Source organism: Myotis yumanensis, unplaced genomic scaffold, assembly GCF_028538775.1.
Source record: "Myotis yumanensis isolate MYYU_CA2020_CCGP unplaced genomic scaffold, mMyoYum1.0.hap1 SCAF_17, whole genome shotgun sequence".
In the NCBI taxonomy this organism is placed as follows: domain Eukaryota; kingdom Metazoa; phylum Chordata; class Mammalia; order Chiroptera; family Vespertilionidae; genus Myotis; species Myotis yumanensis.
In genome coordinates this window covers 11,548,029-11,562,117 of record NW_027223768.1, presented here as the reverse complement: position 1 = coordinate 11,562,117, position 14,089 = coordinate 11,548,029, and the positions used below count along the sequence as shown (strand labels likewise).

The window sequence follows — 14,089 nt, the reverse complement described above, 5'->3', positions numbered from 1 at the left end:
CTTAAGCCAATAACCCTCTAGTTCTTACCCCAAGGACCCAACTTCTGGCAAAGTCCATTGGTGCCACTCTTCCCCCAGACCTTAGGTCATTTTAGCTATTTCAAAGGCCAGAGGAGGTTGCAGATGCGTAGCAAGTTATTAATTATTCAGGAATGGGTTGTCATTATAGTAACAAAAACAAAACAAAATGAAACAGGCCCCTTCCCACCAAAAATTGATTTGGTCATGGAATAGGAATGGGAAAATATGAGTAGATATGGTCATAGGGTAGACAAAATTAAACTGCGTTTCACACTGCTTCTCCTTTCTTCACCTTCCTGTATTCCAGTCACAGGGTCAAGAGAAATCTAGTTGAAAAAGTGAAGGGGCATCTCTCTTGTGTACCAGAAAACTATCATTTTCTATCTACTTTGGTGGCTTAATTCATCAGTTAATCAAACAGATATTGAGCACATACAATATTTTAGACACTGCTTTAATGCTGAGGTTACAATGAAAAGCAAAGACAAGACCTGGGACACTGAAGGAAAACCATTTGGGATGGGCATGGGTACCAGGCAGCTCAGAAACAAGGTTAGCAGAAAGTGAAAAGTAAGAAGACAGGATTTTACCCTCCTCTTCCAGCAGCAACAGCTGTGACCTCTTTCAAAGCAATTAAGCCTGTGGCTAGGATTCCAGTCCCATCTCATCTAAGCAGCCTCCCAGCCTTGGAACTTTCTGGAAGGGAGACTCTTAATCGATTGCATTCTTTTTGCCTTGGCATCTCAGATGGTGGCATTCCCAAGGCTGATTAGCTCAAAGTTCCTTCCCTGTGAAGCCAAAGCCACCATGTAATTTCCATTAGACCTGAAAATGATCCTCATTTAAAGCATAGATGAAGCCCATAAGCCATCGTCTAATCATACTTAAGAATTATCTGGCCTGGGCTGTATGTTCTTCATTTCTTTAGTAGTAAAATCATCCTTAGAAATATGTTTTACTCTCTGTGGACAACGAAATAGGCATGATGACAGCCTAGTTTAGAACTGAGTGCTGCACTGAACATCAGAACTCTGGGTAAACCCTTAACTTTCCTCCTTTTTTTCCCTGTTCTTTCAGTATCTCTGATGTGCCAGTCTATAAAACTAGACTTGGGATGGGGTAGATAGTAAATGATAGGGGAAGAGAAGGGTCTACAAAGAAAAAATAAAACCACCTCTGCCCTCTGCTCTGGAGAGGAGCACAGTCTACTGAAGAAACATGCTTTAAATAGTTAGAACCCCACAGGAGAGGACTGTCACTAAGGGGTGTGCAGGATGCTACAGGAGCACAAAGAAGGCTACTTATCGTTTTGGGGGAATTTGACAAGTCATCCTAGTGGTACTTATCAATGATCTGAATGCTGAGGAATGAAGAATGCCCTGCATGAAGGGGAAAAGACATTCAGAGTTGTTCTATAATCTTTGATTCTACTTACCTCTCAGAAATACATTGGGAACAGACACATAAAACAGCAGACCTGGGAGTGTAGCACCTCCATGAATGCCAAAGCACTCAAGCCCCACCAGAAAAACGATGCCACATTAGTCTTAGAACTTTGGATGGCTTCTCTGCTCTGTGCCAGGGAATGCTTGTTAATCTTTTGTCTCTTGGCAAATGGGAGGAGGAGACCCACTCACAGCTGGCTTCTTTATCCTCTCCTGGCTCATGCTGATGCTGGGACTTACACAGCTTGTGGCCACAGTGGCTCTCAGAGCTACGGTGGGAGCATCAAAGGAGAGCACATCACCCCCCAGGAGTGAGGCTGGGGGCCTCCTTCTCTCACTGTTACCGTGGGGGGCCTTTCCTGCCCAGCTTTCTAGAAGGGAGCTCAGCTGCTCAGGTAGCTCTAAACACTGTTCCCAGTAAGGGTTCCCAATAGTCTTCATGAACCTGTAGCTGCCATGACACTTGTTGCCCCTGTATGGGCACAGCTTCCCTGAGGATTGAGGACACGTAGGTGTAGTGGCAAAATGCAGACATTTCTAAGGCAGACCTAAGCCTCAGGGTTATAGAAATTTAGTGTCAAATCAGTCAACAATGAAAAGGACAAAGATCATGTAACCCCAGGTAGGCCCTGCTATAGTGCTCAAGGTTATGACAAACTCCAGGGTTCCCATGAAGAAAGCACCTTGTAAGCAAGAGATGGAATGCTGGCCATACTGTGTCCCATGCCATGTGAAATCCCTGGGCCTCTGTGTCCTTATTTACGACATGGTAAGGAGGGAGAAACTTAGATTACATGATTCTGCAGAGCAAGATCTGATAGCTGTGATTCTCTACCTTCACAATGTATACAAGACTCTCAAACCAGGACAATACTTCACATATGAGAGTGGGGATTTTAAAGACTGAGTTAATGGAATGTGGTTCTAAGAAATCATTTTATATAAGAAAGGAATTCCATTGAATACACAATCATCTTCACAGACAGCATTATCAATATTAAAAACACACCCCACTCCACTCCCACCACTCACAGAGGAGAAAAGCAGAAAAAAAGAGTCACAGGTAGATTTAAGAAATATGAAAATGTGCATAACTTAGAATAGTGTAGTGCTGATGTCTCCCCTCCTTTTTGAAAAGCATGGTGGCTTCAAGAATAAGCATCAAATGGGAGACATCTGCAATACTACCAACAATAAACAATATATTAAAAATACATGTAAAAAAAGGATAAGCATCAAAGAATATGCAGGAAGCAGTTGAGTTGGAAGACATTACTGGCTCATGAGGCAGGAGGGCCAGGTTTTAGCCCTTTCCCACCCTTTGTGACCTAGTGCATGCTGTCATTACTTTTAGAACCTTAATTTTTGCGCTCCTCAAAATAGGGGTAAGAGTGCTGGCCTCATATTGATGTCCTAGGAACAATTTAAGAATAATGACAGGTGTGCATTAAAGGCTTTTCTGAGTTAAAAGGTACAAAGGGGTGATCCATGTCCTCTGCCTGGGTGCTGGTGGGCCTACAGGTTTGGCTGTGGCGAGATGCTTCCATGGACAGGACTGGTGTGTAAGTGCATTAAGGGCTCATTGCTTGTAGAACATCCTCAATCTTTCATTGTTGTTCAAAGCCCAGTAGGGAGCAACCTCCCTCTCTCTTGGCTGCACCCTGACTCATACAGCCTGTGAGTCCCAGAGCATTAGTACTGGGCTCAGCTTGACTTAGTTATTCACCAGGGTGGGCATTCTGCATCTCCTTTCTTTCTTCTTATTTCTGTCCAATTTTCCTACTCTTTTATCCAACAAATACTTAATAAGCCCCTTCTATGTGTAAGGCACTGTTCTGAGCAATCAGTTCCTACTACATTGGAACATATGTTAGCATGGGTAAGACAGAAAACAAATAGATAATGTAATTTCAGGTATAGGTTTACATGTGAAGAAGAAAATAAACAGGGTGATGTGAGAGAAAGTGATTGGGGAGGTGGACTACCCCACTGAGAGATTCAGAGGCCTGGGGTGGGGTCCAGGAATCTGCACTGCTAACTGGAAGGTCAGTGGGTAATGCTGCAGCTGGTCCCTGACAACCCTTTTAGCACCACAGCTCTGGCGAATGTTCTGAGTGCATGACCCTCAGGGTTGTGGTCTCCTCTGTGAGTGGTGGGAGTGGAGTGGGGTGTGTTTCAGGGTGAAGGTTAATTGCTCTGAGCAGATTTCCACCTGAAGCTCCCTCTTCCTGGCACCCTTTCCCACTTCTAGCAGCTGCCTCCTATGCAGGGAGAGGCCTTGCCACCTGTTGGCTCTATCCCCCAAACTCAGAGGATTAATATGTTCTTATCTGAAATGAAAGGAAGAGGAGGAGGGAGAAGCAAAATTGTTAACATGGTTCCCCTTATCTCTCTTCTCCCAAACCCTTTTCTGACCCCCCACTTTCCTGGGTCCTCCCCCCACCCTCTTGAATCCACTGTGAGCAGCTGCTGGCCTTCTGGGCTGATGGGCCTCTTTGCCAGCTGTCTGACGTCACACATCAATCTTCCATCTTTACTGCAAATCTCTACTGATCAAATTTCACATTTCCAGGACTCTGGCCATAAAGCCCCTTTCTCTGGTATAATTAGTAATTAGAGAAAAAATGTTAGCTAACAGACACTCGGTCCCCATCTGTCCAGTGAGGAAATTCCCACTCAAGCAGAGTCCTGACTGCTCTGTCCAGGTGATGAGCCACTCATGGTCTGCTCTTCTGAACCAAGTGGTTCTAAGAGAGCTATGCTTCCAAGAGTCCATTTGGCTGTGCACAGGCCTTTCTGTATCTGTATAATTTTTTTAAAAATACTTCTTCCCTCTCTCATCTCCTTTCCCATATTGCTTCTAACCCTAAGTCGATGGGAACATCATTAAGAGAAGTTGCTCTTACTGAAGCATCCCTACTAGGCTATCCCTGGTACCTTCTCATGATGCCCTCCCTGAAAGGGCTCTACAGCTGCCAGTTGGTCACAGAAGGGTCATAACTGTGAAAATGGGAGGTGGGCATCTGTGAAGCCTATGCCATCCTGGCAGGTCTGCCAAATTGGGGCACTTTTAGGGAAGTCTTTGCGTATTAATCGTTCTTTTCACTTATAAAAGGATCTCATGAAATATTCCTCAAACCCATGCTTTGCAGAGCTTGGATTTTAATTATCATTATCATTACCTAAACATGGGTCAAGAGCTTAGTCTGGATACCTCAAACAAACACAGCACTGAACCTCCCAAAATCTAATGTGTTTCTAGAGAGAGGTGAGAGTTTGCTATTCTTAGTGTTGGTTGAACTACATTAGGGGAACTGGATAACTTCTGGGACCTGATTACCGAGGACATAAAATCATGATGGTGGTACAGAGGCCAACCATCAAGCAGGTAAAAGAGTCTTAGACATGGTCACCTGAAGAAAACTTGGGAGATTCAGAGAAGAGAGGCCTCAGAGGAATGTTAGTGTTTAAGGGTGTGCATTCCCTAAGGGCTTGGACTAATTCTGTTGCACCCAGAGGTCAATGTGAGATGACAGTTATAGGGAGTGGGATTTTAGCTTGACATACAGAGCACTGGAGGCAGAGGGCTTGGGATTGAATTCTGTTTCTGTCTTTTATTAGCTGTCTGATGGCAGGCACATTTCTTAGCACTCTATACCTCAGTTCTCTCATCTGAATGGTCTGCCTCAAAACAAGAAAAGTTCTATTGGGATGGTATCCACATTATTAACCAGTCAATAGTTAATCTGCATTATTAACCAGTTAATAGTTAATCCATATAATTAACCATAATAATACGGATTTTGTAATCAAAACACGATAATTTCAAGAGAAACATCAAAAGTGCTTTATTCAAAGTAATGTCCATCGCTAGCTACACATTTTCCCCATCTTTTAGGAAATTTGTGGATACCGTCCCAATAGAACTTTTCTTGTTTTAAGGCAGACCATTCAGAGACCAAATTTTCTACTTCTTCACATGTTTTGAAGTGCTGCTCAGAAAGAGTGTGTGCCATCGATCAGAACAAGTGGTCATCTGAAAGAGCAATACAACAAAATAGCATACATATCAAATCACATATATATCAACATATATGTAACTCCATCTATTGAAAAAATCTGTATTAACCGATACAGCTAGTATTAGTTTTACTCTTTCCTGACTTCTTCCTTCCTTTTTCTTTTTCATCCCTTACTTTCAAAGGAGGAGATTTAACTCAGAATTCCAAGTGTGGCTCCCACTAGGGATGCACAGATCATCTATCTTCTGTCCACTGGCATGGTGGTTCTGTCTCCAACTAATTGTCTTGCCACAAAACATTGCAAACGCATGTGTTTCTGGTTACTTGCTCTCAAATGCATTACTTTGCATTTTTTCAAAGTTGAATCCCATTTCATTGTTTTCCACTCATATTTCTATAATCTCTTAATATCATTCATGTGCTCACTGCCTGCCCACACTGGGGTCTGCTTCTCCTAGCTTGGTACCATCTGCATGTTCCATTAATCTTTTTAAAGAACACTGGGTCTCATACTTCACTCTATATCTCTTTGCCTACTACCTCCCAGCCCAATGCTTAGTTCTAATAATGGCTCTCAAATTCTTTTCCTCAGAAACATTACTTTGCAAATTCACTTAAAAATTTCAAATGCAGCCAATGATGTGTTTATTCAAAATGTCTGAACCTGTCTGAAGCATCCCAGTGATGCTACCTCTGTGTGGAAAAAAAAAAAAAATTTCAAATGCTAGACCTGGCCAGGTAGCTCAGTTGGTTAGAGTGTTGTACTGATACGCCAAGGTTGTGGGTTCAATCCCCAGTCAGGGCACATACACAAATCAACCAACAAATTCATACACAAGTGGAACAACAAATCATCGCTCGCTTTCTCTCTCTCTCTCTCTCTCTCTCTCTCCTCCCCTTCTCTCTAAAATCAATAAACTTATCCTCGAGTGAGGATAAAAAAAGTTCCAAATGCTGCTTCCTCTTGGATGTTATCATCAAAGTCATATTATTCAATATCTCAATTTTATAGGTGAAGAAACAGGCCCAGAGTGTACAATCGGTAGGGCAGGGTCTGGAGAAAACCAGTGAGTGCTAAGGTTCCAGGAGTGAAGATGGTCCATAAGAATCTCACTAAGCCCTGGCCGGGTGGCTCAGTTAGTTTTAGCCAAATTCCTGGGATTCTTCTCCAGTCTTCATTCCCTTCAAAAATGTAAGTGGCTTCTTCCATTTATTTTTTTCATGCCTCATGTTGTAGCTGATTGTTTTCTCCTAATTCTTGTGCACTCAGGATTTCCAAATACCCACTAAACTTATTTACAATTCATCTTATATGAACCATTTTTTATGGTTTCCTAATTTACGGATCTTTTGCTTGATTTGTGCAAGAGATCAAAGTGTTTAGTCCAGGGGTGGGCAAACTTTTTGACTAGAGGGCCACAATGGGTTCTTAAACTGGACCTGAGGGCCGGAACAAAAGCATGGATGGAGTGTTTGTGTGAACTAATATAAATTCAAAATAAACATCATTACATAAAAGGGTACGGTCTTTTTTTTTTTTTTTTTTTTTTTTAGTTTTATTCATTTCAAATGAGCCGGATCCGGCCCGCGGGCCATAGTTTGCCCACGGCTGGTTTAGTCCATTATTTTCTGTTGCCTGGTCATCACTTACTGACTTATTCTTAAAAAGTTTTTCCCTGTGTCTTCTCACATCACGATGATAATAAACACCAAAAATCTTTATTCTTTATAGACAGTTATCCTAGCATTAAGTCATTCTGACTTTTTTATGCCAAGTTTTCACTCCAAATCTTGACTGAGTCTGGGTCTACATAATACCAAAACATCCAAATGAACAAGAAAAATTCAGTTGCACTCAAGATGTTTCTTCACCAAATCCAGATGTTTGGCAAGTGTGGACAGTACTTCTGAATAATGATTCCCCCTACCATCAACATTTTAATCTTAGTGCTTTAATTGATAGAGATACAGGTGGACTGTGTGCATTCCATAAAGAATGGTAGTTTCTGGTAGATTCAACCCCTGTGTGAAAAGACTCACCAATCTGACTGAGGTTGGGATGAAGTCGCCTGTCCTGGGTGCATGCTATGTGCTTGTTACCATGAAGAATTGTGGGTTAGGAAGTGGGCATCTATCCCAGCATAAATAGGTCCAGATGTAAAAAAAATTCAAGGGAGAAAGAATCAGGAACTTGACGTCTCCTTGGCTGTAGAATTGTGGTGAATATTTCAAAATAGCCATAGTATCCAATTTTTTCAGTTTGCCTAATTTGCCTAATTTTCCCTGTAATATAATTAAGTAGAAAACATGTATTTTGCATTTAGACATTAAGTGTCAATTTGAAAGATTTGAAACATTGAACACAGGGTGCCTTTTTCATTCTCTCAATATTCCAGTGAAAAATATTTTATTATCTTATCAAATGACTGGAGTGAGACTTAGGCAGTTTCACATAAAAGTAGACAGCATGTTAAAACTAGACCTGAGTCTAGGGTTATAGATTTGAGGGACTTTAAAGGTCTTTAAAAAAAATCTCATCCAATGCTTAAAGCTGCTCCCAAATGGCACACTTGCTGAGAGGTTATCCAGGCAGTTTCAGAGATGGGGAAGGGCATTATTATTATTATTATTATTATTTTATTATTTTAAATATCCTAAGAATCAACTTCTCTGTGGCTTCTGTTCACTGAACCCTGACTTCTTCCTGGGCCACAGAATGAGTCAGGCTGTCTTTTTCCATCGCTGGTATTTGAAATAACTCACCATCCCACCCTTTACCCCTTACTACCCCCTTGTCCTGAATGTCCATCAAGATGTTTCTTCTCCGGCCACCTTTGCCCATCCTCTTCTGGACCAAATGATTCTAATGGGGTGAGAGAGCTATGGTTTCAAGTGTCCATTTGGCGGTACACATGTCTCTCTGTATCTGTATAATGTCTTAAAAAACATGTCTTCCCTTCTTTCAGGCTCTGTCTATGTTTCTCTTACAGCACTAGTCACAAGAAGGGCTGTGCCTCCCTGAGGCTCCCCTCCCCGGAGCTCTGATTTGCCTGCAGCTGGCAGCACACCACCAAGGTGGGCAGGCCCGCACCAGCCATATCAAGATGGCTTCCACTGCGGTCTCTGTGTCCCCTCCAAGGCCTGACTCCCTGGCGACAAACAGAAACTTGAGTAATGTCTCCTTCCAGCACAGTTAACTGCTCCTCACAGAAGCAGCCACTACCACCCACCTTCTCCTGGCAGGGCTCCAGGCAAGGTGAGGCTCTGAAACTTTTACACAGCACTAAATAGGTCAGGGACTCCGACAGGTAGCCCAGACCACCTCGTGATGGAAAGTGTGACCTGGCAGGCTGTTAGCAGCTGCGATCCTGGTGTTCAGGGTAGAGTTGAGCGGTGAATGTAAATATATGGTCCCTCTTTGTACTGGGGGAATGCCTGCCCCCCCCTTTTTTTTTACCTGAGCTCTGCTGAGGCTCCCACACATCTGTCGGTTCTTTACAACTTTTGGCAGCCATTCTTTGGGGCTCCAGTGGTGACTCCCCAGGTAAGAACAACTGCATTTTCCTCCCACCTTTTAGCTTTTCTCCAGGTACAGTGTAACACTACCCCGTCCAGAATTGAAGTTTCTTTGAACTGTGGTTTGTACAACTAGCACCTTGGGTTTATAAAAAGGGGTAAAATTTCTGCCTTGTACTGTGACTATAAAAGCTCTTAACCTAATTTTCCAGCTGAGCCAATTTCAAATGAAATGGTTTCATGTCAGGACCATCAACATCTGGACGGGACTCTAATAGATCCTGCGATAAATCAGCAGCTGCTGTGGGCAAAAGGTCACTCTCATTCCAGATTCTCTGCCTGGAAAACACCAAGACAATAAATAAAATGACCACACAGATTGTGTAAAAGCCACAAGGGATTCATGTGGGACAGAGCGTAGAAGCGAGCAGCTTTGGGTGGCAAAGTTGGCAACCTCAGTGATGTTGCTGTTCACTTGATTGTATTGATGGGGGTGCAGACAAGAGGCTGGGCAGCCTCTTTTCTTGGCCTGTGCCCCCCACCCCAGCAGAACTTGGCACTTCACTGTATCTCCCAAACAGATCCAATAAGTAATAACGGTAAAGACACACTGGGGGTCGTGGTGGGGAAGAGAGTTTACATCACAGACAAGTGGTTGACCAGCCTTTGCCCAGACATCTCCTCCTGCCAAAGCAGCCCTTTGGCTGTTTCAATTATTTTTTTAAAAATCTCCTTATAATAAGCCCAAATCTATTTCCTATCACTCATGGTTGTAGGCCTATGCAGTTCTTAAGACCATACAACATACTCTTTGTATAGGTGCTAGCACATACTAAGTACTCAAATAAGTTATTAACTTTTTCTTTACATGGTGGTCTCCACTCTTATAATCATTAAAGAGAGCTATCAATTCCTCTCTTGGAAAGTAGTGCATAATGTAATTTCCTTTTAATAAGAACCTTTCCTAATTTTATGATAGGTCCTATTACTTGGAGACTACTGAATGTGTTTCGAAGAATAACAACCACTGTCAGTTCATCTCCACCATAGCAAGACGACTTCTTTTCCTGTATGTGAACAGAATGTCCCTCTGGCTGGAGTACTTTGTTGAGGCTATAGTTTGGGGTCCTTACGATAACTTTAAGGGACCCATCACTCTAACAAGAGTCTGCATTAACCATAAAATTTTAAAAATCAGCTATTGTAAGACTTCCCACCTCACCTGTTCCAGTTGTACCTTTGAATTTCACTGAGTTTCTGATTCCAATGATAGCCAAGCTTTTGACTAAGCTTCCCTCATCTCTGGACAAAGATCACAGCCTTGCTAGGTGTCAGTACATTCTGCTGTTGTCTGACTCCTTGAAAACTTTCGTCCTGGCTGATCCTGAGTAGTAGCTCTGGAAATGTTTGTGGGGCTGAAGTCGTAAGGAGCAGGAGGAAACAGCTGTTCTCCACAGCATATCCTTACCACGTGGAGAGTCTGCCTACCATCAGATTTATATCAGGCCCAGTCTCTGCAATTGTGTTTCAAAGTTCTTAAGGACAAGTTGTTTATGGCATGCAGGATATTTCACATAATGTGCAGAATAAATGCTCTTAAGGCAGTAATGGCGAACCTATGACACGCATGTCAGAGGTGACACGCGAACTCATTTTTTTGGTTGATTTTTCTTTGTTAAATGGCATTTAAATATATAAAATAAATATCAAAAATATAAGTCTTTCTTTTACTATGGTTGCAAATATCAAAACATTTCTGTATGTGACACAGCACCAGAGTTAAGTTAGGGTTTTTCAAAATGCTGACACGCTGAGCTCAAAAGGTTCGCCATCACTGTCTTAGGGCATCTTCCTAAAGAGAAGCTCCTTTTGAGCAATTGGGTTGTTCCTATCCTACAGATATGTGATTCCTGTTATTGATGATCTTGCCCTCCCGTTTTTCTGGTTTCTTGGAAGGTCAGAGTCAGATTTGCAGCACACGTGCAGCAAATACACAGGATCTCATGGTCTTCATGTTCTAGATCCATCATTTTCTATATTGGCCGTCTTAGTTGTCCTACATATTTATCCTCTCCAAAATGTTTCTCACTTTAAAAACTCCTTTGCAGTACATGTCTTTTTGTAATCTTCCTAAAATTCTTTAAGAAATGGGCAGAGTTTAAATAAGTAAGTAGTAATTCTTTGCTATAACAGGAGTTCCCATTATGCTCATCACGACATCAAGCACTATCTGCAGAGAATCCAGGAAATCCAAGGGCCTGGAGATGCAGGGCTTCCCTTACTGAGGGAACAAAGAAACAAGACCAAAGCACTTCTGCAGACTGTAGCTAACAAGTGCTACTAATGCCCAGAAGCCCACCCAGAAGCCTGAGAAATATGGGTAGATTTCTCAGGGTTAAACTACTGAAGGCAAAGTTAGTAGTCAGTAAGACAAGCCCCACCCCTGCCCAGGCGCTTCCATTCTATGGGTATAGCTAGATGTTCAGCTCCTACCAACTGGCACAGCTGTCCCCAGCTGGGGACTCAGTACCACATAAGCCAGCAGCTGGGGAGAGAGAGAAACACTGTATCTTGACTACCTCTGCTAAGAAATACCATCAGCTTTAAACATCTCCTTGGCAGAGGGAGGTCTCCAGACATCTTGGGATCATTTATTCACTAACTGGCTTCCCACCATGAATCAGGCTTTGTGACCAGTAGTCTAAGGAATACAAATATGAGTGATGCACAGACTGCAAGGTAAGCAAAATAAGTTTGACACATAAATAGCCCTAATATAAGTTGAAATATGTGCCAAAAAGAAGCATAGGTAAATCCTAAGGGAGTTGAAAAGAGAAGAAGGTTCCTTTTAGCTAAGAAAGAGATCAGAGAAACTTTCAAAGAGTTGGAACTGCATCCTGAAATGGGCAAAATTCGTTATTTCAAAATCAGGTGACTTTTGGAAACTGCCAAAGGATGAGGGCTGGTTGCCAGTGGAGTCAAGAATGTGATTAGAAAGTCCCACTCCCACTCCCACTCCTTCACTAATGTCTGGGGAGGGGAGAGGGACTGAAGATGCATTTTGATAACCAATGGCCAATGATTTCATCAGTCATGCCTGTGTAATGAAGCCCCATAAATGCCTGAAAGGACATGGTTCTGAAAGCTTCCAGGTTGGTGAACACAGGGAGATTTGGGGGAGCAGCATGCTGAGAGGGGGCATGGAAGCTCTACACCCTTTCCCCATACCTTGCCCTGTGCATCTCTCCCACCTGCCTGCTCCTGAGTTATATGCTCTTATGATAAAGTGCAATCCAGTAAGTAAGATGCTTCTCTGAGTTCTGTGAGCCACTCTAGCAAATTAATCAAACCCAAGAAGGGGGTTGTTGAAACCCCCAATCTATGCCGGTAGATCAGAGCAAAGGTGATAACCCGGACTTACAACTGGCGTAAGAAGTGAGGGCAAAGGGAGGGGGTGTGTGGTTTTGCAGGATTAAGTGAACCCTTAATCTCTGGGATCTTCTGCTACCTCCAGGTAGATAGTGTAAGAAGTGAGTTGAATTGTAGGACATCCAGCTGGTGTTGAAGAATTGTTTGGTTTGGGGAAAAACCCTCATATATTAGAATTGGTACCAGGTGCCAAGGTCAAAAAATATCTCCACTATTAGTGGAGATTTTTAAAGATAATCAATATAATATCCTTTAGAGAATTAATAAATGTAACGATAAATTCTAATACTTCTAGTAATACTCCTCTTTGGAGACTTCTGTTATAGATAAATGCTATCTCCCTGGTTTTAAGATCCAATTCCACCACAAGAGTGTAACTTGAGATAAATTATTAACTCCTTTGTCATTATATTTCCTCACCTGTACCATAGGTATAAAAATAGACATCTACATCATAGCATTTTATGAGGCTTTAATGAATTAAACATATATTGCCTGCCCTGTGACCTGGTAAACAATACAGTTTGCGTTCATTGTTCTTGTTGCCATTGTTATAATTATAATTATTATCATTCTTTAGCATATATTTACTAAAATATCTGTGCCAAGTCTTGCAAATACCAGAATGATAATTAAGATACTATAAATTTCAAAAAAGCCTATGAAAAATGACTGCAACATCCTCTGGTTGTAGGGGAACCAGCCACATTTTCACTTTGCACAGTCTGCATAGCCTGGGCTGAGCAGGTAGGTGGGAAAACTCCGGGCCCTAACAATGCTACAGAACTTGGAACTGTTCCTGGCTTAGCCACCAACTAACCTAAATTTGCTCATCAAATAAAATGGGAAGAACAGTGCCTACTTTGCAAGATGACTGGGGAGGGATTAGATCAGACCATAGCTGTAAAGAGACCAACATAGGGCCTAGAAAATTGACATGCAGAGACATTTAAAGCACGTTTGAACACATGAAGGCCACTTGTCTTCCACCTGGATGAAACCAGTCTGGTCACTTCTGACATGGGGCTCTTTGGCAGGAATAGCTGAGGGGACGGTAAGGACAGAGGTGGAGCTCTTGATGGGCTGGTGGAGACCACTGCAGGCGGATTTCTCCAGTCATCAAAACACCATGGGTTAAAGGAAGGAAAATATTGATGTTTTATTGAATTTCTCCTATAGGTCAGATCATATATCTCCTCTGTGATCTAAACAATGAGCCGGTGCAGGAGGAATGCACAGCTGAGACTGATGAGATAAGCCTTCCTCAACCCCGACTTTTTCAAGACCCAGAAAATTGCTTCCTTTATTTAATTACAAATTAATTGAAAACACTCCCATGCTGATAAAACAATACTAGTCCCCGATTTGTTGATAATAGCCTAATCCTCCTGTAATAGTCCCATAGACACCACTGCATAATTATATCATCAATTTTACACTTGCAGGGCCTGGGAGAACATGGCTGCCTGAGGTTCAGGGAAAGGATAAATGCAGAGAGCTGGGCATTTGGAAGGCCAGTTTAGAGTAAGCTTGGTGTCAGATGGTTCTGAGCTAATTCCCAGTCCTGTCAGTCACTAGCTAGGAGGCATTTCAGATTAAATGCCTTTGAAGATTAAAAATACATGAAAATGTCTAATACTGTACTTGTCACACAGT

The 14,089-nt window shown here is 42.3% G+C and overlaps 1 non-coding gene across 1 annotated transcript; it reads left to right on the top strand.

Moving 5' to 3' along the window:
• Window positions 1-6,118: 6,118 nt before the first annotated feature.
• Window positions 6,119-6,200, top strand: LOC138996505 (small nucleolar RNA SNORD91 family). Its single transcript, XR_011468792.1, has one exon. It is a non-coding gene; the product is annotated as a small nucleolar RNA SNORD91 family (small nucleolar RNA).
• The last annotated feature ends 7,889 nt before the right edge of the window (window positions 6,201-14,089 follow it).